This window comes from Panulirus ornatus, chromosome 55 (genome assembly GCF_036320965.1).
Source record: "Panulirus ornatus isolate Po-2019 chromosome 55, ASM3632096v1, whole genome shotgun sequence".
Taxonomy (NCBI): Eukaryota; Metazoa; Arthropoda; class Malacostraca; order Decapoda; family Palinuridae; genus Panulirus; species Panulirus ornatus.
The window spans coordinates 18,759,857-18,787,093 of record NC_092278.1 but is presented as its reverse complement, the minus strand read 5'-3'; the positions used below and the strand labels follow the sequence as shown (position 1 = coordinate 18,787,093).

General features: G+C 48.6%; 1 protein-coding gene across 9 annotated transcripts in view; it reads left to right on the top strand.

Moving 5' to 3' along the window:
• LOC139765495 (uncharacterized) overlaps window positions 1-27,237 on the top strand; it is a 92,455-nt gene that overhangs the window by 32,411 nt on the left and 32,807 nt on the right. The window contains exon 3 of one of the 9 annotated variants that reach the window (XR_011716669.1): window positions 22,077-22,496. The exons of the other annotated variants lie outside the window; for them this stretch is intronic. The gene's annotated coding sequence lies outside the window, so the exon portion shown is untranslated. Of the gene's footprint in view, window positions 1-22,076; window positions 22,497-27,237 lie in introns of those variants that run through there. 9 annotated transcript variants of the gene reach the window in all.

The window sequence follows — 27,237 nt, the reverse complement described above, 5'->3', positions numbered from 1 at the left end:
CACCTGTCGTGTTCATTATCGCGGAGCGTAATACGAAATACTGTTGATTGTGAAACTCATTCAGAGAATATATATATATATATATATATATATATATATATATATATATATATATATATATATATATATATATATATATATATATATATATATATTTTCTTTTTTCTTTTAAACTATTCGCCATTTCCCGCGTTAGCGAGGTAGCGCTAAGAACAGAGGACTGGGCCTTTTTTTGGAATATCCTCAACTGGCCCCCCTCTGTTCCTTCTTTTGGAAAATTTAAAAAAAAAAACGAGAGGGGAGGATTTCCAGCCCCCCGCTCCCTCCCCTTTTAGTCGCCTTCTACGACACGCAGGGAATACGTGGGAAGTATTCTTAATCCCCTATCCCCAGGGATAATATATATATATATATATATTATATACTTCGTGTCATCATCTGGAACCCTTAAAACAGTAACAGACTTCGAGGTAGACGCAGCGGCCCCGTACCGTCAGATGAAGGGTGCCACAAGTGGCGCATACCACACTGTCATTAAAACCTCCTTAACATCTGCGAGGACCAGCCCGTCGGTGGGAGATGCTGTCGACACTGTCCAGGAGGCGAGGGAGGCGCAGGAGAAAAAGGAGGCGGGGACGAGGAGGAGAGGAGGGAAAAAGAGAGGAGTGTCTAATGGGCCGTGGGCGTTAGTTGGTGAACATGGCGAAGCTATGGACTCTCCGTCATTGTATTTCTTAGACAATACCTGCATCTGTAGACTACAGGTCGACATATAGTAACAAAGTGCTACCTTGCCCTCCACGCCAGGCCGGGTAGTCGAACCCAGACATCACACATCCAGGATGGCATGACCGAGGAAAAGACTTTTTATTTCTAGTCTCAACCATTTCTTCCCCCACGCTGGTTCCTAAGGGAAAAGACGGTACACTAGAATAAGAATACATCACTTGCCAAAAAGCGTCTACCACGACTGTGACGATATCAAAGGCTCTTCATTCTTAATGAATAGAGTATCGGTCAGGCACTAACAGAGGAGAGCCACACCAGTGGTGGTTCTTCCTGGTAGAAACACTGAACATGAAATGTTCGTGTAATACAGGAAGTTCTTCTATCTTCGCTTCCTATGTTTCTGGCAACTGCTGGCTGGCTCCTGTATAAGAGGTTACAATTTCCAGCAATGTCCGCCTTCCTCCCTTCTAATGTCAAGCTTTTTAACTGACACTTCTGAAGGTATTTCAGGCTTAACCCCCTTGAGCACGAGGGTACGACCTTTGGATACATTGGTCTGACTACCGTAAACAAGGACAGTGTTGTCGTACTCAAAGGTCGTACCTTCATGTATCTAGGGTCCAAACCAACATGATTAAGAGTGTTTCATAACTGCAAAAACGAATAGTCTCCTCGTACTCAATCTTTTCACAGTTTGGTTCTGCTGTTCTATAAATCATATCTACACTACAGTGACATAATGTGAGATGTGAGGGGGATAAGACGCGCTTGATGCGTGGATGTCCTTGTTTGACTGTAAGCACACTAACGAAGAGTTGAGATCGTGTAAGAGCGATCTTGATATCATCGTCTGTGTACACCAGGTCCATGTTATCAAAAAATGGGAATAGATTTAATGGTGGAAAGATAATACGATCAAAAACCAGTGGTACACTTCCCATGCCTCCGTAACCTTGGCAAACCTCATAATCCAAATTGTTCCTATGGTCCTCAGAGCGTCTCCCTGGGGGTCTTGTCCACACCTCACAGAGCCTCGAGATCTTCAGATACCGCGAACAGAAGCCCTCATTCCCCCCCTGAATGACACCTAATTCCCTATCAATTATTTCGCCCTACATCCTCCTCTCCAGCCGGTGTTTTACACAGCCAGCGTTAAAGAGGGAATGTACAGACCTTGATGGCTGGCTGTCTTGGTCTGGAGCGACACGCCCTAGTTGCTGTCGCCGTCGCCTGAGGGAGCTGCCGCAACGCCTCGCTTTTTTGGAACGTCATCCAAATCTCGTCCTCAATTTTTCCTGTCGCTCGCATTCATCAACCTTTCCTGTACATCTCTCCCGTTGCTTTAAAAACCCTGCGACATTATGAATGTAAGGCACAGAGGGAAGGAGGGAGAGAGATAGAGATAGATAGATAGATAGGTAGATAGATAGATGGATAGATAGATAGATAGAGAGAGAGAGAGAGAGAGAGAGGGGAGGGGAGCATTTAGAAGTAAGATATCCAGTCATTGATCTGAACAATTCGTGTAATCACTGTAACCTGGTTTGACCTCAGCCCCATACACCCTCACGTCCCTACACTCTGGGTGTGGCCTCAGCCCTCCATATCTACATATCACCGCAACATCTTAAGTCTCCGGCCGTCCGGATATGTGAAATGTATTAACCAGACGGGTGTTTCGTGGAACACCTGCGTTGCCAGAAGTGCAATACACTTACTGGGCCACTTTTTGAGGCTAAAATCTAAATCAAAACTGATTCTTTCCTATTTCTTTCTTGGGTATCTCTCTGCCAATGCAAGAAGCCACTGATTATCTTTCATGCCGAATCTACAAACTGACTTTCAAATGGATTTCGCTATGAAGTTAAGCTTCTATTCAGTTGAATGAGTTTACTCTCAAGGGAAATGGAATCCCATCCACAATAGGGTGAAGTTTACTCTCAAGGGAAAGGGATCCCATCCACAATATGACAAAGTTTATTCTCAAGGGAAAAGAGATCCCATCCACAATACGATAAAGTTTATTCTCAAGGGGAAAGGGATCCCATCCATGACGTGACAAAGTTTATTCTCAAGGGGATAAGGATCCCATCCACAACATGGTTAAAGTATATTCTCAAGGGAAAAGATCCCCATCCACAACACGGTGACGGAGATTGCCACAATGTCCACTTTATCCCACTGCCTCTCACACCGCACACCAGCATCCATCTTGCGTCAGAGAAATATGAATGGCGTGTACATGACAAAATGAAACATGAGTGCGTCTAGCTGCCTTGAGGGTGCGTTCTTTGTCCCAGTGATGATGACGTACGCGCGCGTCTGTGACGCAAACACGGCCGCTGACGACGCGATGCCCGAGGCCAGGTGTGCGCGCGCCCGCCGAGCAGACGACATCTGTCACAACGTCTCGCTAAGTGATGACCCAGGACCGTGGCACTCTCCCTGATGCGCTGGCCGCCGCTGCCGTCGTGCTAGCCTTGCCCACAGTAAAGTCTCCCAAGTAGGTACTTATGAGCGAGTATTTCCCCCCCGCCTCTTCTCTCTCTCTCTCTCTCTCTCTCTCTCTCTCTCTCTCTCTCTCTCTCTCTCTCTCTCTCTCTCTCTCTCTCTCTCTCTCTCTCTCTCTCTCAAGGAAACCCAGCCAAGACCAGGGAGAGGTGAGTGCGCCTCTCCCTCCCTCCCAGAATCTTGCACTATGATTAACGAGACAAGTAAATGAGCGTTGTATGTAAATGTCGATCGTTTTGCAGCCTCTCAGCTTTCTCTTTTCTGAGCACGGAGGTACGACTCTGTGAGCACGGAGGTACGACCCTGTGAGCACGGAGGTACGACCCTGTGAGAACGGAGGTACGACCCTATGAGCACGACCCACAGGCATGATGGCCTGGGCCTCTATAATGACCCTTAAAACGCCCATCAGACCCAAGGGTCGCATCATCTCTCACAAGGATCGTACCGTCTTTCTCAAAAAGGGGGCGTAGGGACCGTCGTGCTCAAAAAGGGGGCGTAGGGACCGTCGTGCTCAAAAGGGGGCGTAGGGACCGTCATGCTCAAAAAGGGGGGCGTACCGTCGTGCTCAAAAGGGGGCGTAGGGACCGTCGTGCTCAAAAGGGGGGCGTACCGTCGTACTCAATAGGATCGTACCGTCGATGGGCTCAGGGGATGCAACAACACCTGGCTAAGCTGTCCGGCTGGGGTACACGATCACCCCTCCACAACCCGCCCCTGTCAATCCCACCTGTCCCATCCCTTTTCCCATAACCCACGCAGCCATCGCCGTATTGCGTAACTGCTCCCAAAATGATAAGGGTTATATATGTAAATATATATATATAAAACAAGCAGCACCTTTCATGCAAACTCTAAAGGAAGGCTATTCTGGGGAAAGCAAATAATATATCAATATGGGCAGAGGCAGGGTAGTGCAGAGTACTGGTGCTTAACAGAGCCTTGTGGTAACATTAGACAAGGGGTACGTGATAACTATTTGAGGGCTGAGGGGGGAAGAGACAGCTTTTACACACGTATTGACCTATCTCTCCTTGAGGATACGCCCTTTGGACCACGACGACACGACCCTTAGGAAGGATGGCCTGGTCTTTGACTTGACCCAGATGGTTCGTGCGGTCGTGCTCAGGGGTCATACCGTCGTGCTCGAGAGTCGAACCTTCAGTCTTTGTGCTCGTACCGTCGTCCTCAAGGGTCGAAACCTCGTGCTCTATGGTCGCACTGTCGTGCGGGGGGGGGGGGGTCTCGAACCCTTGTGTCCTATGGTAGTACTGTCATATTCAAGGGTTGAACGTTCGTACTCAAGATGGGGGTCAACCCGTCTCGCTCAAGGGACGAACCCGTCGTGCTCAAGTGGATAATCACGCTGAATATGGCAATCACAGACCACGCCAGATGGATGCTATGATCTCAGAATTAATCACGGACGATGGGAACTGCTTCTTGGGAACGAGGATCAGGTCGCAACGTCTCGATGCAACCTACTTATTGTCGCAGACGGTAGACAAGGACGGCCGTGCGGAACCTTGGGGTGGCGGCGAGCAGGACCAGAAAGATGGCCTCTTCTCACACAAGCGACTTAGGACGACGTACATATCAATCTGGTGCACAACCAGACGCCACCATCTGCATAATAGGATACATATGTAATCCCCGGAGCAATTATTTACTTTCCCCTGCGGCAGTCTGTGTTATGTTACGGTACTAATTTGCCTAACTATACACACGTACGTACTAGACAGTGAAAACTTCAAAAAAAAAAAAACTATGGTCTACCATGACACCCAAAACATTTACAGGTCTTGTTATTTTACCGGTGCATCTCAAACTATCAAACGTGTCTGTGTGTGTGTGTGTGTGTGTGTGTGTGTGTGTGTGTGTGTGTGTGTGTGTGACATTTCATGTTTGTCCGTGTGTACTGTGAAACCCAGAACCCACAACTCACAATAAGAGGTAATGGGAGACATACAAAGCCACTGAGGCTCCCGACGAAGGAACAAATTCAGAAAAGAAAGGACTGACTTTAATTTCGTGCGTCCCAACAATACTTGAGTGTGTGTGTGTGTCTGTGTGTGTGTGTGTGTGTGTTTGGGGGGGGGTTTCCTAAAAGAATGACTTCAAGCGGATATATTTCACTGATTTTCACAAGAATTGATGCCAATTCCATGACTCATGTTGGTGTAACCTTGACAAATATGATCAGCCGCTATAAAAAGAATTTACTGTCATTTAAGGGTAAATGACTTACATATTGAGAGCAACTTTCACAAGGACAGTATATCATGAATAGCCCCTTCTTGTTAACCCTCTTGAGCACGACCAGTTTCGACCCTTGAGCACGACCAGTTTCGACCCTTGAGCACGACCAGTTTCGACCCTTGAGCACGACCAAGTTCGACCCTTGAGCACGGCCAGTTTCGACCCTTGAGCACGACCAGTTTCGACCCTTGAGCAAGACTAGTTTCGACCCTTGAGCAAGACTAGTTTCGACCCTTGAGCACGACCAGTTTCGACTCTTGAAGCACAAAGGTACGACCCTTGCTCTCGTCTTGCTCATGGGCCGTACCCTCATGCTCATTGTGTTTAACACAACTCCCAAGCAAATGATAACTTTAACACCTTCAAAATACTTGACAAACATTATCTTTTGCGTCACCGTAGGTGTAAAGTTTCCAGATATTTCTTCTCTTTCTCTGATCTCTCCCACCATCACTAACAGCCCCGATAGAACCCAGTGTTCTGAGGGGTGTTTGATCTCCTCTGTATCACCCCATACCTCGGGATAAGCGACACTCCCCAAATGCTGGAGGAAAGAGAGCGTTGTGTGCACAAATCTCACCCAGGCGTGCCGTGTGGGCGGCGGGGGTGTGGTTGTCGGGGGAGGCGCTCATGAGACGATGTGAGTAGGCGGGAGTCAATACAGGGTGCAGGCGTGACTGTGTGCGTGGTAATCAACCAGGGTGTCCAGAGAAGGCGTGGGTTAGCACAGAGTGAGGGGATGGGGTTGTATGGGCGTGCGTGACCAGACGGAATAAGGGCAAGCTAGCGCCGGGCGTGGGCGTGGGTTGATGGATGTGGCTAACAGAACCAGGATCTGGGGAGTGTAAACCGTGTCAGCAGGCGGTGTAGGCGTGCGTTCACGGTCGAGAGCGTGGGCGTGGGTTATCAGAGAGGGCGTGGCCGTGGGCTGCGTCTAGGGAACTATTAATACCAGGTCCCCGACTCGACGCCTCGACTGCTACGCCTCATCTGCTGTATCGCTGGCTACTACCCTGGCTGCACCACCACCTCCTCCTCCCGCCACCTCCCCCGCCCACATCCTCAGGTCCCCGCCCGCACCTCTCCGGGCCACACCTCCTCCAGCCAACCCTCGCCCACACTCTGCCACGCCTCCCTGGGCTCCTCACGACCGCCCACACCCCCACACCCACCCTCAAGTACCTCTACGAAGCTCTTTCCTTCCGCCAAATATCCCTCCCCCACACTTCCACCCACGCCCACGAACTAACACTCTCCGCCCATTGCATCCCCCGCCCACAACCCGCGTTCCCTTCCAGACAGTAATTCCAGATCCAATGAAGAGCTAGCTTCTTATGCCTGCCTGGAAATCCAATTCCTTCCTTTTTATCAGCCTCCTGTAGAGGCCCTTGAGCACGGCAGGAGGGCCCTTGGGACCGATGGCACGAAGGTAAGGCCCATCAACGTAATGGTATGGCCCTTGAAGACGACTATAATGCCCCAAAAGCACGACGGTATGACCCCAGGAACACGAAGGTTACGACCCCTTGAGCATGATGGCACGGCCCTTGTGCAAGAAGATGCCCCACCACTCGAAGTGCTTCCTCTTTCACAGGTTTTACATCACATTGCTTTCCAATCATCTTTTTTCCAGTTACTCTACAGGGTCGTCCTTGTCAATGATCCTCACCCTGCGCGTAACGACCCACATTTCCAGTGTCCTTACTCAACATGGGAACTCAACAGTTGCTCTGTTTCCGCATATCCAGCATATCAATCTCAATGTTTTTCCATGGCCTCCCTCCCGCGCCGAGTGGTTAATGTTGGCGGTATCATGTCCACTGTGAACACCCTCTGAAACCACCACTATCCCATTTAATTAGTGGTGCCGGAAATACGTCCTCCACTGTCAACACACCTCGATACTCGTCGTTCAACTCCTCGTACACACACACACACACACACACACACACACACATATATATATATATATATATATATATATATATATATATATATATATATATATATATATATATATATATATATATATATATATATATAACGTATAAACCCGATGAAACGGTGTTCTATACACAGACTGGATTTCTGAGCCCCAGTTTCTACCTGAACAAGTTTAGTCGCGTAAAGTTTCCTCCATCGTATCCGCTCTCGGCCGAGCAACACTTTTAAGAAGCTGCTCCATTACTGAAGGGAATCTTTAAAGTCGTTCTTGAACTTCAGACAAGTCGTTCTTGAACTTCAGACAAGTCGTTCTTGCAAGTATGTGCTGCAACGTTACACATTTGGGTTCTCTTCGTCACCTCCTTAACCCGGGTACTCAAGCGCAGGTGATCTCTGGTTCCTCTCTCTCTCTCTCTCTCTCTCTCTCTCTCTCTCTCTCTCTCTCTCTCTCTCTCTCTCTCCCCACAGTCAGGTGTGTTGTACCTAGAAAACCAAGGCCCCCCCCCCCCAGTGTCAACGTCGCATCTCCTCGATGACGCCAAGTGCGACTCGAAGTACATCAACACACCCTTAAAAGAATTTCTTGTCTCCTTTGTGACTCTCTCTTCTCCTACGTGGACCAGGAATGTCTCCTCCAGTCCTATGCTTCGTAAATACAAATTCCCAATGAGTGTAAGTTTTCCACAACGTAGCCTTGCATGTTTCGCTGCCTCCTGCCGCCGAACTAATCCTTCATTATTTTCCCTGAACTTTTGATTAGGTGTGTCAAATCTTTTCTGAGGGTTGTATACATTCACAATAATTAGTCCGGGCATTTTTTCTATTTCTTTTTTTTTTGGGGGGGTGGGAGTTACGTTTTCAATAATACATTGTCTGAAGGAACTCTTATATAAAACTTTAGCGTGTATGTCATCGGGAAGGCCAAACACCCCTATTCCTCCGTCTCTCCCTTTCCTTGCCCCTTTACCATCTCTTTCCATCACGTTCCTTTACGACAACCACATCACACAAGACCATCTGCTTTCTTGGTCCCATCTCCTAACCAACTTCCATCTGGTCTGATTTCCGCCCAATGGTGTCCACAAACCTTAGGTTCTTCTCGTATATTTCCAATCTACTCGCACCTTCACAAGTACTACTTCTGGACCTGTTCTCCCGTTTTCTTGATATATTCCCAGTCTCTGCCATACAGGCTTATAAGTTGCGCGAGTCTTCTGAAGCTTGCAATCAAAACCCTACCGTACGAAAGTATATTTATTTCTAAGCTTGAAAGCAAAGTTGGGTGAGACCACAAGGTAGTGGGGGAGACCAGTGTGTGTGTCTCTCCAATCAGGAGCTGACCGATGATTACCGTCCAGGTGCCTGCGCCAACTCCCTGCCAGCGGAGGAGTAAGGGGGTTTGAAATATGGTGACATTAACAGTGGAACTTTCCATTGGTAACTTCCACGGTTCTTCTATGATGGTTACTGAGGATTACATAATATCTTGTCTCTCTCTAAATCCCCGATTTCTTCAAATACAATGAATCGTTGTTTTTTTTTTTCCCCCTCGTTTCTCCTCCTTTATGATAACACTATCTTTCCTAAAGATTTGGAAGGACGTCTGCATACCTTTAAGTCCGCCTGGATATCATCTGTTCTGGGGGCAGCTTTTCCCAGGTGCCCTAACACTGTCCCCACATCATCTCGGTACATTTCTGTCCCCGCTCCTGTCGCCGCTCAGCATCGGACACTGTGCCTCCCATGTCTCCTCGCCGCCGCCTCCCATCTTCTTCCTCTTCCTCTCCCCAATCATCATCTCCTCCAGGATTATAGATGTGGTCCTGATCAACCCAAGCATCACCCCCGACCCGAGCGCCTCTCTCTAACCCTCCTGTTCCGTTATTTCCACGCAGCTTGATCCGATCAAGCGGCTGGTCACCTCTTGCACATTGTCTCTATCAACACCAAAGCTTCTGCACCCATTTAAAGCATTATTTGTTTTTAGTTCTTTCACTTTCGTTATGACAATTACAACTGACGTGTGTTTGTTCAATCCTGTCATTATCTTCTTCGCTGAGTTCCCTTGTCACGTTCTCCCTGAGTTCGCTCAGAATTTACTCACTCCTGCCCTCCCTGTCTCTCACTCCTGCTCTCCCTACCTCTCACCCCTGCCTGCCCTCCCTAACTCTCACTCCTGCCCACCCTGTCTCTCACTCCTGCTCTCTCTACCTCTCACCCCTGCCCTCCCTAACTCTCACTCCTGCCCAATCCGTCTCTCACTCCTGCTCTCCCTGTCTCTCCTCACTCCTGTTCTCCCTACCTCTCACCCCTGCCCGCCCTGTCTCTCACTCCCGCTCTCCCTGCCTCTCACTCCTGTCCTCCCTACCTCTCACCCCTGCCCTTTTCCTTGGTTGGCCCGCTCTTAGCTCCCTCAAACTGGCCCCACTCGAACCATCCCCTCGAGGGGATTTCGTTAGGAAAAAAAGACATCTACATAAATTTTCTGGATGTCCTCCCAGTTTCCTTAATTCGTCTGAATCAATTCTCACAGTCTCTTGGTACTCGTGTGTGTGTGTGTGTGTGTGTGTGTGTGTGTGTGTGTGTGTGTGTGTGTTTGTGTGTGTGTGTGAGACCCTACCACAGCCTGTCTATCCACCAAGGTCAACTGATCACCCGCCCTTCATCTTCTACCAGCCACCTGACGTCACCTCCCTGACTCCGCATCCAACCCTCCGCCAATATTTGCCCGGCGATCAGGGAAGGGACGACTCTCCACCACCCTCACTCCTTGCAGACCTAACCCATGGTTGTAACTATCCCTCCACGCCGTCCCCTGCCCCGTATGCACCCACTATCCCTTGCGTCCCTCCTCCGTCCAATTAGCCCGTCCACCTTAGGACAGCACCCCTTTAAGCCAGGCCGTCGTCACTCGCCATTCACATCTGTCTGCCAATGTTCCCCGAGCCACCGGAATACCCAGGCCTCACACCATTACCACTGGCTGGTCGCCTTACCCACCTGCATCACACGTCCTGCCTCAAGACTGGTCTCCCACATGTTCACATCTCTCTCTCTCTCTCTCTCTCTCTCTCTCTCTCTCTCTCTCTCTCTCTCTCTCTCTCTCTCTCTCTGTGCCCGAGTTCTCAATCTACGAGACACATGCCTTTCTGGGTTACTGGGTTTCCATTCTAAGGCCGTCTTGGACCTGGATCCTCGAAGGTCACGGGTGTAAGGCCAGGTCTATTGTATCTCACGGGTGGTGAGGTCGTGCCCACGGATTTAAGGCAAGTACCTGTGATTAATGAGCCATCGAAGCTGGGAACCTGACCCGCATGATGTGCTGTGTTCCACCGTCCGTCCTGTGGTCTGAGCTGTGTCTGCAGAGCGGTGGCAACGATGCTGTGATGCTGTGGGGGGCCCTATACCCGATTTTCCCCCCCTCTCTTTTCCGTGGATTACACAGGCCGAGAATTCTCCGTTGAGATTCTTCATGGGAAGCCAGAGGTGTAGCAATACGATTGGCTGGGTAAACACTGGCACCACCGTCTCCCAGCACCAACACCACCGGGCGACCGTCTTAACCAGCGAACCCACCCAAAACTCTCCTCTCACTCCATAACCCTTTCCTCTGGTCATTTAACGCTGGAGCCTTGACCAAGCTGGAGTCTAAGGGATCGAACACCACGTTCTCTTGTCTCCCCGCACCACTCACTCCACACTCCATCTTCCAGCACTCCTGACAGATAAGACCCTCATTCCAGCACTTTGAACAGATAAGACCCTCATTCCTACACTCTTGACAGATAAGACCCTCATTCCAGCACTCTTGACAGATAAGACCCTCATTCCATCACTCTTGACAGATAAGACCCTCATTCCAGCACTCTTGACAGATAAGACCCTCATTCCTACACTTTGAACAGATAAGACCCTCATTCCTACACTCTTGACAGATAAGACCCTCATTCCATCACTCTAGCAGATAAGACCCTCCTTCTAGCACTCAGACAGATAAGACCCTCATTTCAGCACTCTGACAGATCAGACCCTCACTGCAGATAAGACCCTCCTTCCAGCACTCAGACAGATAAGACCCTCATTCCAGCACTCTGACAGATAAGACCCTCACTGCAGATAAGACCCTCCTTCCAGCACTCAGGCAGATAAGACCCTCATTCCAGCACTCTGACAGATAAGACCCTCACTGCAGATAAGACCCTCCTTCCAGCACTCAGACACATAAGACCCTCATTCCAGCACTCTGACAGATAAGACCCTCATTGCAGATAAGACCCTCACTGCAGATAAGACCCTCCTTCCAGCACTCAGACACATAAGACCCTCATTCCATCACTCTTGACAGATAAGACCCTCACACACACACACACACACACGTTAAGACTACAGGAATCGTGTAAACCTTGGACCACTTCACTCCTGCCCTCGCGTCTGGAATACATCAGCCGCTGGAGTCTTCCAGAGGAGGTTGCCACACGCGCGCTTGCCTAATCCCGTCGTGCGCGGGGACGAGCGAAGGGAATCCCTCCATACACCTGGGTTCGAGAATCTCCACCTGCTTGGTAGACCATGAGTCAGCAGACGCCTTGCCTTGCCCTGCGTGCGTGTGCGTGCGTGCGTGCGTGCGTGCGTGCGTGCGTGTGTGTGTGTGTGTGTGTGTGTGTGTGTACTTTTATGTTTATCTGTTATCAAATACGACAGATAAATGGTTTTATTGATAAAGTGGTTTCCATTCAGGAGTCAGTTTTACATAGCTGAGGCCGAATATAATTTGTGTTTATCTTTTGAAATGGAAACCGATCCTGCGTAAGAACAACACTGGAAAATTACGTTATTTGAGACTTTTTAGAAATGTGATTTACTTTTTTTTTTGAGTGTGTGTGTGTGTGTGTGTGTGTGTGTGTGTGTGTGTGTGTGTGTGTGTGTGTACGACGGTACGACCCTTGAGCGCGATGATACGACCCTTGAGCACGACGGTACGACCCTTGAGCACGACGGTACGACTCTTGAGCACGATGGTACGACCCTTGAGCACGACGGTACGATACTTGAACACGACGGTACGACCCTTGAGCACGACGGTACGACTCTTGAGCACGATGGTACGACCCTTGAGAACGACGGTACGATACTTGAGCACGACGGTACGACCCTTAAGCACGACGGTAGAACCCTTGAACATGATGGTACGACCCTTGAGCACGACGGCACGATACTTGAGCACGATGGTACGACCCTTGAGCACGACGGTACGACCCTTGAGTACGATGGTACGACCCTTGAGCACGACTGTACGACCTTTGAGAACGATGATATGACCCTTGAGCACGATGGTGCAACCCTTGAGCACGACTGTACGACCCTTGAGAACGATGGTACGACCCTTGAGCACGATGGGCACGACCCTTGGAACGATGATACGACCCTTGAGCACGACGGCTTGACCCTTGGGTACGACAGCCTTGACCTACGACCTGACCCTTTGGGATCAGGATTGAGGCCAAGCCATCTTACCCAAGGGTCGTACCGTCGCGCTCAGGAGCCGTGCCGTTGTGACGGGAAGGGCCGTGCGGTCGTGCTCAAGGGGGGGGGGGGGGGGGACTGCATCGTCCTGAGGGGTCGAACCGACGTGCTCTGACGATCTACCGTCGTGCTCACGGGGGTCAAGCGCCCTCCTCACGTCACCGAGGTCAAATGATACAGGCTAATTCCCCGGGATCCACGAGTAGATTAAAACACATTGCAAAGGGCTCGACCGCACACTCCACCCGGATTTTACCAGCGGATCCGCACGTATTATTATTCGTCCAGTGGAAACCTGCCCTCCTGGCGTCCCAGAACGGCAGAGAAGGGGAAATATGGAATGCGTATATAGAGAAATATTCGAAAACAAAATGCGTATATAGAGAAATATTCAAAAACAAAATGCGTACATAGAGAAATATTCCAAACCACTGAATGCAAATAGTATCTGCTTTTTTTAAAGTGGAACAGAAGGATCCAATCATAGATGAGTTAACAGAAAGCCTCAGTCGTGTGCTCTTAACGCTCAAATCGCTGAGGGCGGGTCATGGCAAATAGGTATATGCAGATGAGATGATGATAAATCTATCAACTTATGATCACTAGGCAAACGGCCGGTCCAGCTTTCAGAACACACGAAAAAGAAATACAGGTATTCCTAAAAAGCGTTTATACAATCGTCCTTATCTCTTGTTCCTGAGCACTTAACCTTCGTTAACTGTCCGTTTAAACTTCAGGGCTTCTTCTCCTTTCGTTATACTCTACCTCAGCATTATGTCTTGACCTGTATTGACTTTCCTGGTGTCCGCTGTATCATTCATAAACACTGAGTATTTCTTCTGACGATTCTGTCACCACCTCACCTAACGTAGAGCCACACACACACACACACACACACATACACAGGAGCAGTCCCAGTATGATGTGCCTCAGGATGGTGTATAACACAGTCTACATCTACTGTGTGTGACTTCAGACACTCTGCGTCTCTTCACAGTCACTGCACAATCCTTTTATTCCCGCCAAGCTCCAGTGGCCTGCCCCGTATAAGCTCTCATATAATCAGTCCCTAATCAATTCCAACCCCAGGGTATGTATCCACACCTCGTCTCTCAGAAACACCCATCGAGACGATGACCTCAGCATGGATGACGTGGAGACATGGTGACGGCGAGGGCCCCGCGCCCCCCTCAGCTCACAGCAATAACCCCCGTGCGTGTATACATTCCCTCACGGCACAGCTGTCGACACCCGTCGTTGTCCGAGAACCTGACAGATTCTTCCTTGAAAAGATATACCAAAAGTTGGAAAGGATATTCACCGCGTATTCCCTGCAAAGCACTTCTATCTAATTCCTCTAAATACCCCAGGTGTTATACAGGGACCTAAACGCTCCCTGTCTGGGACTCGGTATTTCCATAAAGTACGAAAACCCAGCACAATGATGCCTCCCACACAACAGCACTCACACATACCGCGAAAAAGGACTCGAAGAATCCAAATTTAGGAAACCCTGAATGACCTTTTCGAGGGATGAATGTCAGAAAGTCCCTGTGTATGGAACATGCAGCAAGGTATCTCGCGGGTCAGGTCAGCCAAAGCACCTGGAACAGAAAAGAATGGCCAGGAAAATTCTCTTTTTCTGCGTGTGTGTGTGTGTGTGTGTGTGTGTGTGTGACCTGCGATCCATGCAGAAGTGCCAAAGGGCAAAATTCTCATCCATGTATCTGCTTCAGCGTGGGAAGCATTTAGTAAGTTAACGCTGTACCAAGTTTTGTCTCTACCGTATGAAATGTACGGAAACAGTAGGCCAAATAAGACAATGACTACACTTCAGGTGGACACTGACAACTGCTAGAGTGGCCGTGTGGCAGAAACCCCCCAAAACTTTCTGTTCTGGTTTGTGGGATTTTGGTGCATGCCGTGTTTTTGTTATTGTCTACCCTAAATTTAACTCCTGCTGCCAGAGGCTCAATCCTAACAGCATACAAGCGTGACCTGTTTACCCCTACCTTCCTGAGTTATTGTCATGGCTGAGAAAAAAAAGGAGAAATGTTTGTGAGTTTAAACTGAATGTCTGTCCTGGCTTAGAGGTTTATTCTTGAGGAGGGACGCATGCTGTGTTGCACGTGTGTGTGTGTGTGTGTGTGTGTGTGTGGGGGGGGGGGGGGGGGGACGCCCCTGGTGAGGAGAGCCCAGCCCAGCCTGACTCCGCCCTGGTCCTCCCTCACCCCCACCTACCCTGATCCTGACCTTCTCCGCTCACCCTAACATTTCCCGCACCCGTCTCCCTCGGCCCACACTATCCTGCTGTTTCTGCCACACAACGCCCGGGCCCCCACCACGGCAGCATGGTCGAACACCCAGCTACCTCGCTCTGCTCCGCTCTTCTGAATCCCTATCCAAACAACCCACCTCCCCAGTACCCTCTGACACACTCTCTCAAACGCCCTGACTGTCTAAGACTATGCCCAACACGCACACACACACTCACCAGCACAGCTCCTCATCTCAAACCCTTCTCCAGACTCTAGCCTTTTCCATCTCTCTCAACAACCTACCCTCACATCCCTCCCATACAAGCCCTCTACTAACCCATCCTCACCCCCAACACTCTTCCAAACATACCCTCATCCCCGTCTCCGGCACCCTACATCTCTCACACCCCCTAGCCCGATCACCTCGCCATTACCGCACATTACTGTGGTCATCACTTAAGTGTTGAAAGAAAAAAAATAAATCCTAGAGACGTCCCCACCACTCACCTATGGCCTACCTCCTTCAGGTTAATGAACCATCGCTTCCATACCCACACTCTTGATCCTTCAGACTCACCTAACTCTCCGCACTTTACATACCGTATATCCTCCACGCGCCATAAACTCTCCATGCCACACACAACTCAAGACTATGCACGCCAGTTATTCATCATTTTACACACATCATTTATCCATTTATGAAGGTCTTTCCAGGCTTTACCAGTGACTGATTCTCTACACTTTACACGTTAACAACCTCCCGTATACTTTACGTATTAACAAATCCATACATATCTCCAGTACGACAAATGTCCTCATTTACACATGCTCCTACCGCTGGAGGCTTGAGTCACTCGGCAGCTGAGATATGACAGTGCCATACCAGCTCGCCACACTCCTCCACCTGCTAACAACTCCACACACCGTAAATCCTGGGCGACTCTTCACGCCTCACGTGCAAACTAACTTCCCACATTTACGTGCCGCTAACTCTCCACAATTGGCCCCGCTATTCTCGGAAGTGCCATTCAAATGCCAGCGCTACACCGCCCCATACCTCACCAGACGTCTCACCGCCAGAGGCACACACACACACACGATAGGGCATGTGGCCAGCTCTTCCTCCAAGCTGGCGTCTTGGAGCGCCTCGATGTCTCCCACACACCAACCTTCCACCACAAACACTCCACGACATCATGTCTCTTCCACTGGCAAGTATGTCTTCCCGTGATAAATTTACACCTCAACCTCGCATACATTTTCCAATAAAAAGTTGCGTTCGCAACGACACACGTTCTCTCTGAACATCCCTTCCCAGAAAATGATTCTTCTAGCACATAATCCTTCCAACAAACGACCCCCTTCCAGCGCGCCACCTTTCCAGCAAACGAATCCTCCAGCACATGACAATCCCAACATATCCCCTGCTGGGACATAACCTTCGCCCAACGCAGTTCCTGCACACGACCCATACAAGACACGATCAAAAACCAAATCAAAGATCAAATCAAATCAAAGAACCATTTACATTACTCGTACTTTCACAACATCTCAATATTCAGTCTCTAAATACACGAACGCCATCTCTACATATGATTCTATTCTATAAACTTTCTGAAATAAGGTTATGACATACCAAATACAACGAAATACATTAAAAAAACTTTTTATAACTAGTTTCGTTCGTAACGCGTCACTCTAGACTCCGCTTTTTAGGGCTTTGTGGTTGACGTGGAAGCTCTGCTGGAGATCGTCCCACCTCACTTTCTTCCCCCAAGACTTAATCATGAACCTCCTACATCTTCTCGTACCCTCAACATGTGCGTATAGTCCCCCCTTTACAATATGTGTACACGCTGGAAATCTCGTACTCGTAATCCACATGATAAAGATCCCGGTACATGTGAGATGAATTAATGATAAAGATCTCATTACATGTGAGGTGAGTCGATTGATTTCCTGAGTAGATGCGAGGTGTTTTTTTCTTCCCTCAATCCAGTGTATCACACGGGTGCACGATTTTCGTATTTCGCATCCGTACAGAGGAGAGCTCCGGCGTTGCCCTTTGCCGAAACACAAGTCCTAAGACTGTACAATTCCAGTTTTAAGACTGTACACTCCAGTTTTAAGACTGCACATTCCAGTTTTAAGACTGTACATTCCAGTTTTAAGACTGTACATTCCAGTTTTAAGACTGTACATTCCAGTTTTAAGACTGTACATTCCAGTTTTAAGACTGTACATTCCAGTTTTAAGACTGTACATTCCAGTTTTAAGACTGCACATTCCAGTTTTAAGACTGCACATTCCAGTTTTAAGACTGTACATTCCAGTTTTAAGACTGCACATTCCAGTTTTAAGACTGTACAATTCCAGTTTTAAGACTGTACATTCCAGTTTTAAGACTGCACATTCCAGATTTAAGACTGTACACTCTAGCTTTAAGACTGTACAATTCCAGTTTTCAGTTTAAGGTTGTCACCCTCCAGTCATTAGCTTCTTACCGTCTTCTACATCCACACGACTCGTTCTCCAGTCTGTCATTCCTTCAGTACAAGCACAAGTGTTTTTGTCGCTAAGGAGGGAGCCTCCGCTGGTGCCCCCTTTCCCCCAAGACGATCCTCTATCTGGCCTCAAGTCTCCGCCTCCGGACGCACTCGCAGATGAGTGCAAACACTCAGGCAATCCCAGGGATGTTTACGTATTTAAAAATAGAGCCTGGCCGTGTGTGTGTGTGTGTGTGTGTGTGTGTGTGTGTCTGGGAATAATGTGGAGGACAGTCTGGAGTCCTTTCGCCCTTATGATTCTCTCTCTCTCTCTCTCCACACACACACACACACGCCTACATCCATGTACCCCGTCTCCCGGCGTGTCCAGCACCGTCCATGCAGCACTACACCGCACTTCTACACTTAACCTTTCCCGGCCGCGAGTCGTGTCGTCTTCAACATTCATCTTGCCGCAGTTGGCTTAGCCGCGTCTGGCCGCCATCCTCCGCCGCTCCCTCCTCCTCCTCCTCCTCTCCCCCAACCCAACCCTAAGTGACTGTTGTTAAGCCAGGCTTGTGTTCCAGGGGCATCCAGCACACACACACACACACACACACACACACAACACACACACACACACACACTGCCGTCCCTCCTGATGGTTCTGGCCTCTTGGGAGCTGCGATCTGCCTCAGGTTATCTGCTCCTGGTGCAAGCACAGGCGCTTGGCTGACACTCACCACCCGGGTGCGTCCCGTCCAGCAGCCTCAGCACAATGGTACGGCCCCTAGATTTGATGGTCCGGGCCTTTGACCTGCCCCTTACATGAATCCATCCAGAGTCCTAGGCTATCAATACCCCTGGGGGTGTCGAACCGTTGTGCTCAAGGACATTCGTGTGATCCAGGCGACATCTATATCTACTTCGGTGTGGAGCCCTGCGAGAACCAAGTAAATACATCTATTCTTGCGGTTGGCAGCTGTCCTGAGGAAGACATGGAGTTACCCAACGATCATCATATCTGCTCGCAGTGTGATGCCTGTCCCATTTCCTGTAGCTCTCTCAGCGACAAATAGAGGACACGCAGTGATAATTTCCCGCTGAAACGAATACATACACACTGTGGGACTCTCCGCTCTGGCCAATGAGAGCACTGTGACGTGTCTCTGACGTCAGACGCCATGCGCCAATCACAGTACTGGAACACCGTACTGACTCCTCCGTGACACAGATAGCAAATAGCTGGTTCGAATCTAATTCTATACGATGGGGAGGTCGCTTTTCCCTTGAGAATAACCTTATGAAATCGGAATACGAATCCTGATCACGGTCAGAGCGAAGGTCTGAGGTTGCATTACAGCAAGAGAGTCAAAGATATGATAGTAGAATACCAAAACAATGAATAAGCTGTAGATAAAAGGCATTATTCATGTAACGTACATGCTTTACCAACAGCCAGTAGAGAGGATGCTAAAGTCGCAAGCGAATAAACGAGGAGTGCCACGCTGGATACAGAGACACATACTGAGCCTTCTGCTCCAGAAACGGTAGACCACATGATTCTAAGGATTCCCTTAAGAGACTAATCAACAATCCAGGTCTCTGGTTCTATCAAGAGGTATTTCCACATTCCCTCTACGTCTTAAACGAGTACTCGGCGAGCATGGCGCTCGACACGGGGTAATATACAGCCATATGGTGGCCTACATTCCTGACGCCTCTGCTCCAACACCCTGTGTGTGTGTGTGTGTGTGTGTGTGTGTGTGTATCTCTCCTGCCGGGGCTGCTGCTGAACCGAGCATCTCCTCCCGACTGACTACCACACTTAACCCCGAACGTCACCACCACACTACACCTACCCAGCCTCGCCACTACACTTCACCATCCAAGCCTCGCCACTACACTTCACCATCCAAGCCTCGCCACCACCACACTGCCTGCACCTCCGCCTGCCTCTCACGAATTCCACAGTTTAGCAACAGCTTAACCTACTCCACCCCAATTAACCCCCTCCTACGACAAGATGATACGACCCTTCAACACAGCGGAGCGACCCCTGAGGGTACACGCCCACCGCCGGGTCATCCTGCCCGAGGACGACACCGTCGTGACCAAGAGGTCAAAGGACATCGGACCGATCGCAATGCCCAGGGGCCAGACTGGGGCCCCCAGGCAGCGTGCCAGAAAATACCTATGGTTGACATTACGCCTCAGCCTCGCTCTGGCAGTGACAACTTGAGGAAGGAGGAGGAGGAGGAGGAGGAGGAGGAGGAGGAGGAGGAGGAGGAGGAGGAGGAGGAGAAGAAGAAGAAGAAGAAGAAGAAGAAGAAGAAGAAGAAGAAGAAGAAGAAGAAGAAGAAGAAGAGGAGGAGGAGTAGGAGGAGGAGGAGGAGGAGGAGGAGGAGGAGGAGAAGAAGAAGAAGAAGAAGAAGAAGAAGAAGAAGAAGAAGAAGAAGAAGAAGAAGAGGAGGAGGGGGAGGAGGAGGAGGAGGAGAAGAAGAAGAAGAAGAAGAAGAAGAAGAAGAAGAAGAAGAAGAAGAAGAAGAAGAAGAAGAAGAGGAGGAGGAGGAGGAGGAGGAGGAGGAGGAGGAGGAGGAGGAGGAGGAGGAGGAGAAGAAGAAGAAGAAGAAGAAGAAGAAGAAGAAGAAGAGGAGGAGGAGGAGGAGGAGGAGGAGGAGGAGGAGGAGGAGGAGGACCAGCAGCATCAACAGCGGGTGCATGGGGTTGAGGAGGACCGGCCTCGACAGCAGCGTGTACTGACTCCATCAGCGACGGCGAGTTATTTTGGTAGCATCGAGGGAGCATGATGGACTGCGCCTGGCCCTGGCCTAGCCTCGGGTTACCTCCCAGCCAGCCAGCGAGCCAGACTGGCCCTCCACCACTCCCCCTCTACCCCTAGCTTGGGCCAGCGAACACACCGTCCTGGTGGTTTGTGTATTTAATAAATCCTTAGCATGATACAGGACTTGCCACACTGTGTGTGTGTGTGTGTGTGTGTGTGTGTGTGTGTGTGTGTGTGTGTGTGTTAGTGTGTGTGTGTCTGTGTGTTATTGATATTTGTGTGTTACGGAGAGAATATTTTCAGCCCATGTTGCCTCCGCATCTTAAATCATATGTGCACCATATCTTTACTCCTGTAAGGGTATACACACCACAGCCTAGGCCAGGTACCCATTCACTGAATTGTCTCGAGTTGAGGATGAACATCTGGGTTGGGTGTGGGCCGAGTGCCACGCCCAAGACTGGGGCCCAACCGGTCCCGGGCGGGCCCGTGTTGACTCATGGTCAGTAACGCTAATCACAACATCAAGGAGGCGTGTGTGTGTGTGTGTGTGTGTGTGTGTGTGTGTGTGTGTGTGTGTGTGTGCGCTTCATTTCCCATGACACACTGATACACTCCTGCCTGTGTTAACTGAAAAACTCACATGAAGTCCATTTTTAATGTGTCTGTCAATGGAAAAAAGAAATTATTTATACTCTGGTGCAAGATAAATGTATCCCCCCCTCTCCCACACACACACACACACACACACACACCAGAGAGAGAGAGAGAGAGAGAGAGAGAGAGAGAGAGAGAGAGAGAGAGAGAGAGAGAGAGAGAGAGAGAGAGAGAGAGAGAGAGAGAGAGTCTCTGAAGCTAGCCTACTATTCGTGAAAAAAAAATATATATACATACTCAAACATCGAAAATAAAGCAGGTCTCGACGTCCCCACTTGCGGCAAGCAGGGGGACCCGGGCAGGTGGACGTGTAGCCAAGGGGGTCAAGATGAGGGAAAATTTACGGCCCCTCCCTCACCTCGAGCAATGACGAGAGAGACTCCTTACCTCTAGAGGGAAGACAATGTACCCACACAGCCATAGATGGCCGCTCCCCTCACTGCAGCAGTACAATCCTCAACCCATTGAAGAGTTAGAATACAATTCTCTCTATCCAATCTGAACAATGTTAGAAAGTGAAACACAGAAGACGGGCAACATTCCACCAGGAGAATTCTCGAATCACAGAGCGTGTGAAGCGATATCATACATGGCCTTGTTTGATGGCAGTCATGTCTTTCCAAACAGCTACGAACGATTTGCATTTCTACATGCAATCTGCATTTCTATGCAGGATCAGAATTTCTATATGCGATCTGCTTTTCTATGAACGATCTGCACTTCTATGCACGATATCGCATTTCTATATGCGGTCTGCTTCTCTATGTGCGACCTGCATTTCTATGTATGATCTACATTTCTAATTAACCATCTGCATCTTTTTCTTTTTGATAGCCAGTTCTCCCTGATCCTCCTCGACCATCACATTAACATCATCTCTTCTCTCCTTCTGTATGTCTCTAACCCTCTCTCCATTCCACTCAGGGGTCGCTCTCGATGGCACTATCTCTATATCAGTCCGTCCTCCAAGCCTGCGACGTAAATAAAGAGACAATCACACACGGGTGATCATGGTAGACGGGGGGCGCGCGGCGCGGAGGTGTGGTGTACCCAGAGCCTCCCTCCAGTTACCAGACCTAAGACCAAGTCTTCCGCAGAGGACGGCAAGTCAACCATCAACACCTCGACCCCTGGTGACTTACAAACCCCCAAGCAGTCAGGATCACACGATGACATTCCGTCATTACACTGTAACCCTGAGTGAATGGAGGGGCTGAGTGAAATGCCAGTAACTTTACAGATAATTTCGTATGGTAATGATGGGAATATCCAGATTCAGCGACTATTCTCCCCCCTCAGTAAACACCAAGAGTATATTCAGAGTAATCACAGATATTTGCCAGGATTCTGCGAAGGAATCCAACCGTCATAAACACCTAGAAAATAAATGGTGTCATTATATATATATATATATATATATATATATATATATATATATATATATATATATATATATATATATATATACCCATGAGACACACTCCGACACATGAGGGGGTTTCCATACCTCATGATTTCAAGACCTGGTGTCGTTATGAAGAATGGAACCCCTCCTCAAACTGTGGGGCTTGAATCCTTGAACAGGACGGTGGTACACGAACGACCCTCGAGCACGACGGTACGACCCTTCGCTACGACGGACGGACCCCACCCGCGGGTATGTGATGCCACGGGCCCCGGACTGACTGACCCGACCCCAAGTTCTCGTACTGTCGTCATGGATAAGACCTCTGCCCTGCCCTGGGAAACATATCGTCGCGACTTCTGCCCTGCCCTGGGAAATATATCGTCGCGACCTCTGCCCTGCCCAGGGAAACATATCGTCGCGACCTCTGCCCTGCCCTGGGAAATATATCGTCGCGACCTCTGCCCTGCCCAGGGAAACATATCGTCGCGACTTCTGCCCTGCCCTGGGAAACATATCGTCGCGACCTCTGCCCTGCCCTGGGAAATATATCGTCGCGACCTCTGCCCTGCCCTGGGAAACATATCGTCGCGACCTCTGCCCTGCCCTGGGAAACATATCGTCGCGACCTCTGCCCTGCCCTGGGAAACATATCGTCGCGACCTCTGCCCTGCCCTGGGAAACATATCGTCGCGACCTCTGTCCTGCCCTGGGAAACATATCGCCGCGACCTCTGCCCTGCCCTGGGAAACATATCGTCGCGACCTCTGCCCTGCCCTGGGAAACATATCGTCGCGACCTCTGCCCTGCCATGGGAAACATATCGTCGCGACCTCTGCCCTGCCCTGGGAAACATATCGTCGCGACCTCTGCCCTGCCCTGGGAAACATATCGTCGCGACCTCTGCCCTGCCCTGGGAAACATATCGTCGCGACCTCTGCCCTGCCCTGGGAAACATATCGTCGCGACCTCTGCCCTGCCCTGGGAAACATATCGTCGCGACCTCTGCCCTGCCATGGGAAACATATCGTCACAACCTCTGCCCTACCCAGGGAAACATATCGTCGCGACCTCTGCCCTGCCCTGGGATACATATCGTCGCGACCTCTGCCCTGCCCTGGGAAACATATCGTCGCGACCTCTGCCCTGCCCTGGGATACATATCGTCGCGACCTCTGCCCTGCCATGGGAAACATATCGTCGCGACCTCTGCCCTGCCATGGGAAACATATCGTCACAACCTCTGCCCTACCCAGGGAAACATATCGTCGCGACCTCTGCCCTGCCCTGGGATACATATCGTCGCGACCTCTGCCCTGCCCTGGGAAACATATCGTCGCAACGAACGCATCCGTCGCCTTATGACCGAGAAGGTATGGCAGATTCCCCATGTTATATAGTCAACACCTAACCTAACCTCAGGCAGAGGGTTACACTACGTCTCACTACTCCAACATCGATTCGCATAAAAACGAGAGAGAGAGAGAGAGAGAGAGAGAGAGAGAGAGAGAGAGAGAGAGAGAGAGAGAGAGAGAGAGAGAGAGAGAGAGATGAGTTTACGTCTGCAATTTCTCGGGAGTGGATTTAATTAATTCAAATGCAGTGATCTGATTTGATTCTATTTTTTTTTTTTCATCGAGTTTTAATTACGGAAATAATACATCAAAAACATTAATTAAGGAGATATAATAAACGTACAGGGGTACCTCCTGACGGAACTGGGATCCCTTTCTTTCCTTTATTTTTCTTTTTATATACAGAATAAAGAGATGAAACTGAACTGAACTGATATGATGGATTAATCATAAATGTGGTACGATATATGGATGACTGTCACGTCTTCTGCAGCAAGAAAAAAACTTTCTATTGCTACTTTGTACCGTATAAAACATCTGCTACATGGCAGTTGGGGTGAGAGACTATCAGTAAATTTTAGGGAGAATAAAAAGATGTTCTGGAAGGAGGTAAATAGGGTGCGTAAGACAAGGGAGCAAATGGGAACTTCAGTGAAGGGCGTAAATGGGGAGGTGATAACAAGTAGCGGTGATGTGAGAAGGAGATGGAATGAGTATTTTGAAGGTTTGTTGAATGTGTCTGATGACAGAGTGGCAGATATAGGGTGTTTTGGTCGAGGTGGTGTGCAAAGTGAGAGGGTTAGGGAAAATGATTTGGTAAACAGAGAAGAGGTAGTAAAAGCTTTGCGGAAGATGAAAGCCGGCAAGGCAGCAGGTTTGGATGGTATTGCAGTGGAATTTATTAAGAAAAGGGGGTGACTGTATTGTTGACTGGTTGGTAAGGTTATTTAATGTATGTATGACTCATGGTGAGGTGCCTGAGGATTGGCGGAATGCGTGCATAGTGCCATTGTACAAAGGCAAAGGGGATAAGAGTGAGTGCTCAAATTACAGAGGTATAAGTTTGTTGAGTATTCCTGGTAAATTATATGGGAGGGTATTGATTGAGAGGGTGAAGGCATGTACAGAGCATCAGATTGGGGAAGAGCAGTGCGGTTTCAGAAGTGGTAGAGGATGTGTGGATCAGGTGTTTGCTTTGAAGAATGTATGTGAGAAATACTTAGAAAAGCAAATGGATTTGTATGTAGCATTTATGGATCTGGAGAAGGCATATGATAGAGTTGATAGAGATGCTCTGTGGAAGGTATTAAGAATATATGGTGTGGGAGGCAAGTTGTTAGAAGCAGTGAAAAGTTTTTATCGAGGATGTAAGGCATGTGTACGTGTAGGAAGAGAGGAAAGTGATTGGTTCTCAGTGAATGTAGGTTTGCGGCAGGGGTGTGTGATGTCTCCATGGTTGTTTAATTTGTTTATGGATGGGGTTGTAAAGGAGGTAAATGCAAGAGTCCTGGAAAGAGGGGCAAGTATGAAGTCTGTTGGGGATGAGAGAGCTTGGGAAGTGAGTCAATTGTTGTTCGCTGATGATACAGCGCTGGTGGCTGATTCATGTGAGAAACTGCAGAAGCTGGTGACTGAGTTTGGTAAAGTGTGTGGAAGAAGAAAGTTGAGAGTAAATGTGAATAAGAGCAAGGTTATTAGGTACAGTAGGGGTGAGGGTCAAGTCAATTGGGAGGTGAGTTTGAATGGAGAAAAACTGGAGGAAGTGAAGTGTTTTAGATATCTGGGAGTGGATCTGTCAGCGGATGGAACCATGGAAGCGGAAGTGGATCATAGGGTGGGGGAGGGGGCGAAAATTTTGGGAGCCTTGAAAAATGTGTGGAAGTCGAGAACATTATCTCGGAAAGCAAAAATGGGTATGTTTGAGGGAATAGTGGTTCCAACAATGCTGTATGGTTGCGAGGCGTGGGCTATGGATAGAGATGTGCGCAGGAGGATGGATGTGCTGGAAATGAGATGTTTGAGGACAATGTGTGGTGTGAGGTGGTTTGATCGAGTAAGTAACGTAAGGGTAAGAGAGATGTGTGGAAATAAAAAGAGCGTGGTCGAGAGAGCAGAAGAGGGTGTTTTGAAATGGTTTGGGCACATGGAGAGAATGAGTGAGGAGAGATTGACCAAGAGGATATATGTGTCGGAGGTGGAGGGAACGAGGAGAAGAGGGAGACCAAATTGGAGGTGGAAAGATGGAGTGAAAAAGATTTTGTGTGATCGGGGCCTGAACATGCAGGAGGGTGAAAGGAGGGCAAGAAATAGAGTGAATTGGAGTCATGTGGTATACAGGGGTTGACGTGCTGTCAGTGGATTGAAGCAAGGCATGTGAAGCGTCTGGGGTAAACCATGGAAAGCTGTGTAGGTATGTATATTTGCGTGTCTGGACGTGTGTATGTACATGTGTATGGGGGGGGGGGGTTGGGCCATTTCTTTCGTCTGTTTCCTTGCGCTACCTCGCAAACGCGGGAGACAGCGACAAAGTATAAAAAAAAAAAAAAAAAAATATATATATATATATATATATATATATATATATATATATATATATATATATATATATATTGGGCAGACTGGTAAGGATCTTTCTGTTAGACTTAAGCAACATAAATGTAGTATAAGAACAGGACAAGAATCAAATGCCTTGTTTAATCACGTTAAACAACCATGATTATTGTATGGACTGGAGTAATGCCATCTCAGTTATTAACTCTAACTCCAGTACCACGAGAAATATCATTGAATCTTCTTTATTAAATACACAAAGAATTATAACCTTAATATTAGTGAAGGTCCATACAAATTGTATAACTTTATTGTTGACAAGATTTGTAGACAATTCACCTTCTTGTCCACATAATAAGTTTATGATACGCTCGTTGTCTATCTTGGACAATCACATGTTTACTAAATGGCGTTCTAGGTACGTCTCTTCGATGTATATCAACTGACTGTTATATTTCTCTCTTGTGTCTCCCCTGATGATGTGATTATTACATGAAAGTGCACTTGAGAACTTTACATGCTTCATTTTCCCCGTGGACTCATAGGAATATATATATATATATATATATATATATATATATATATATATATATATATATATATATATATATATATATATATCTTTCTTTCATACTATTCGCCATTTCCCGCATTAGCGAGGTAGCGTTAAGAACAGAGGACTGGGCCTTAGAGGGAATATCCTCACCTGGCCCCCTTCTCTGTTCCTTCTTTTGGAAAATTAAAAAAAAAAAAAACGAGAGGGGAGGATTTCCAG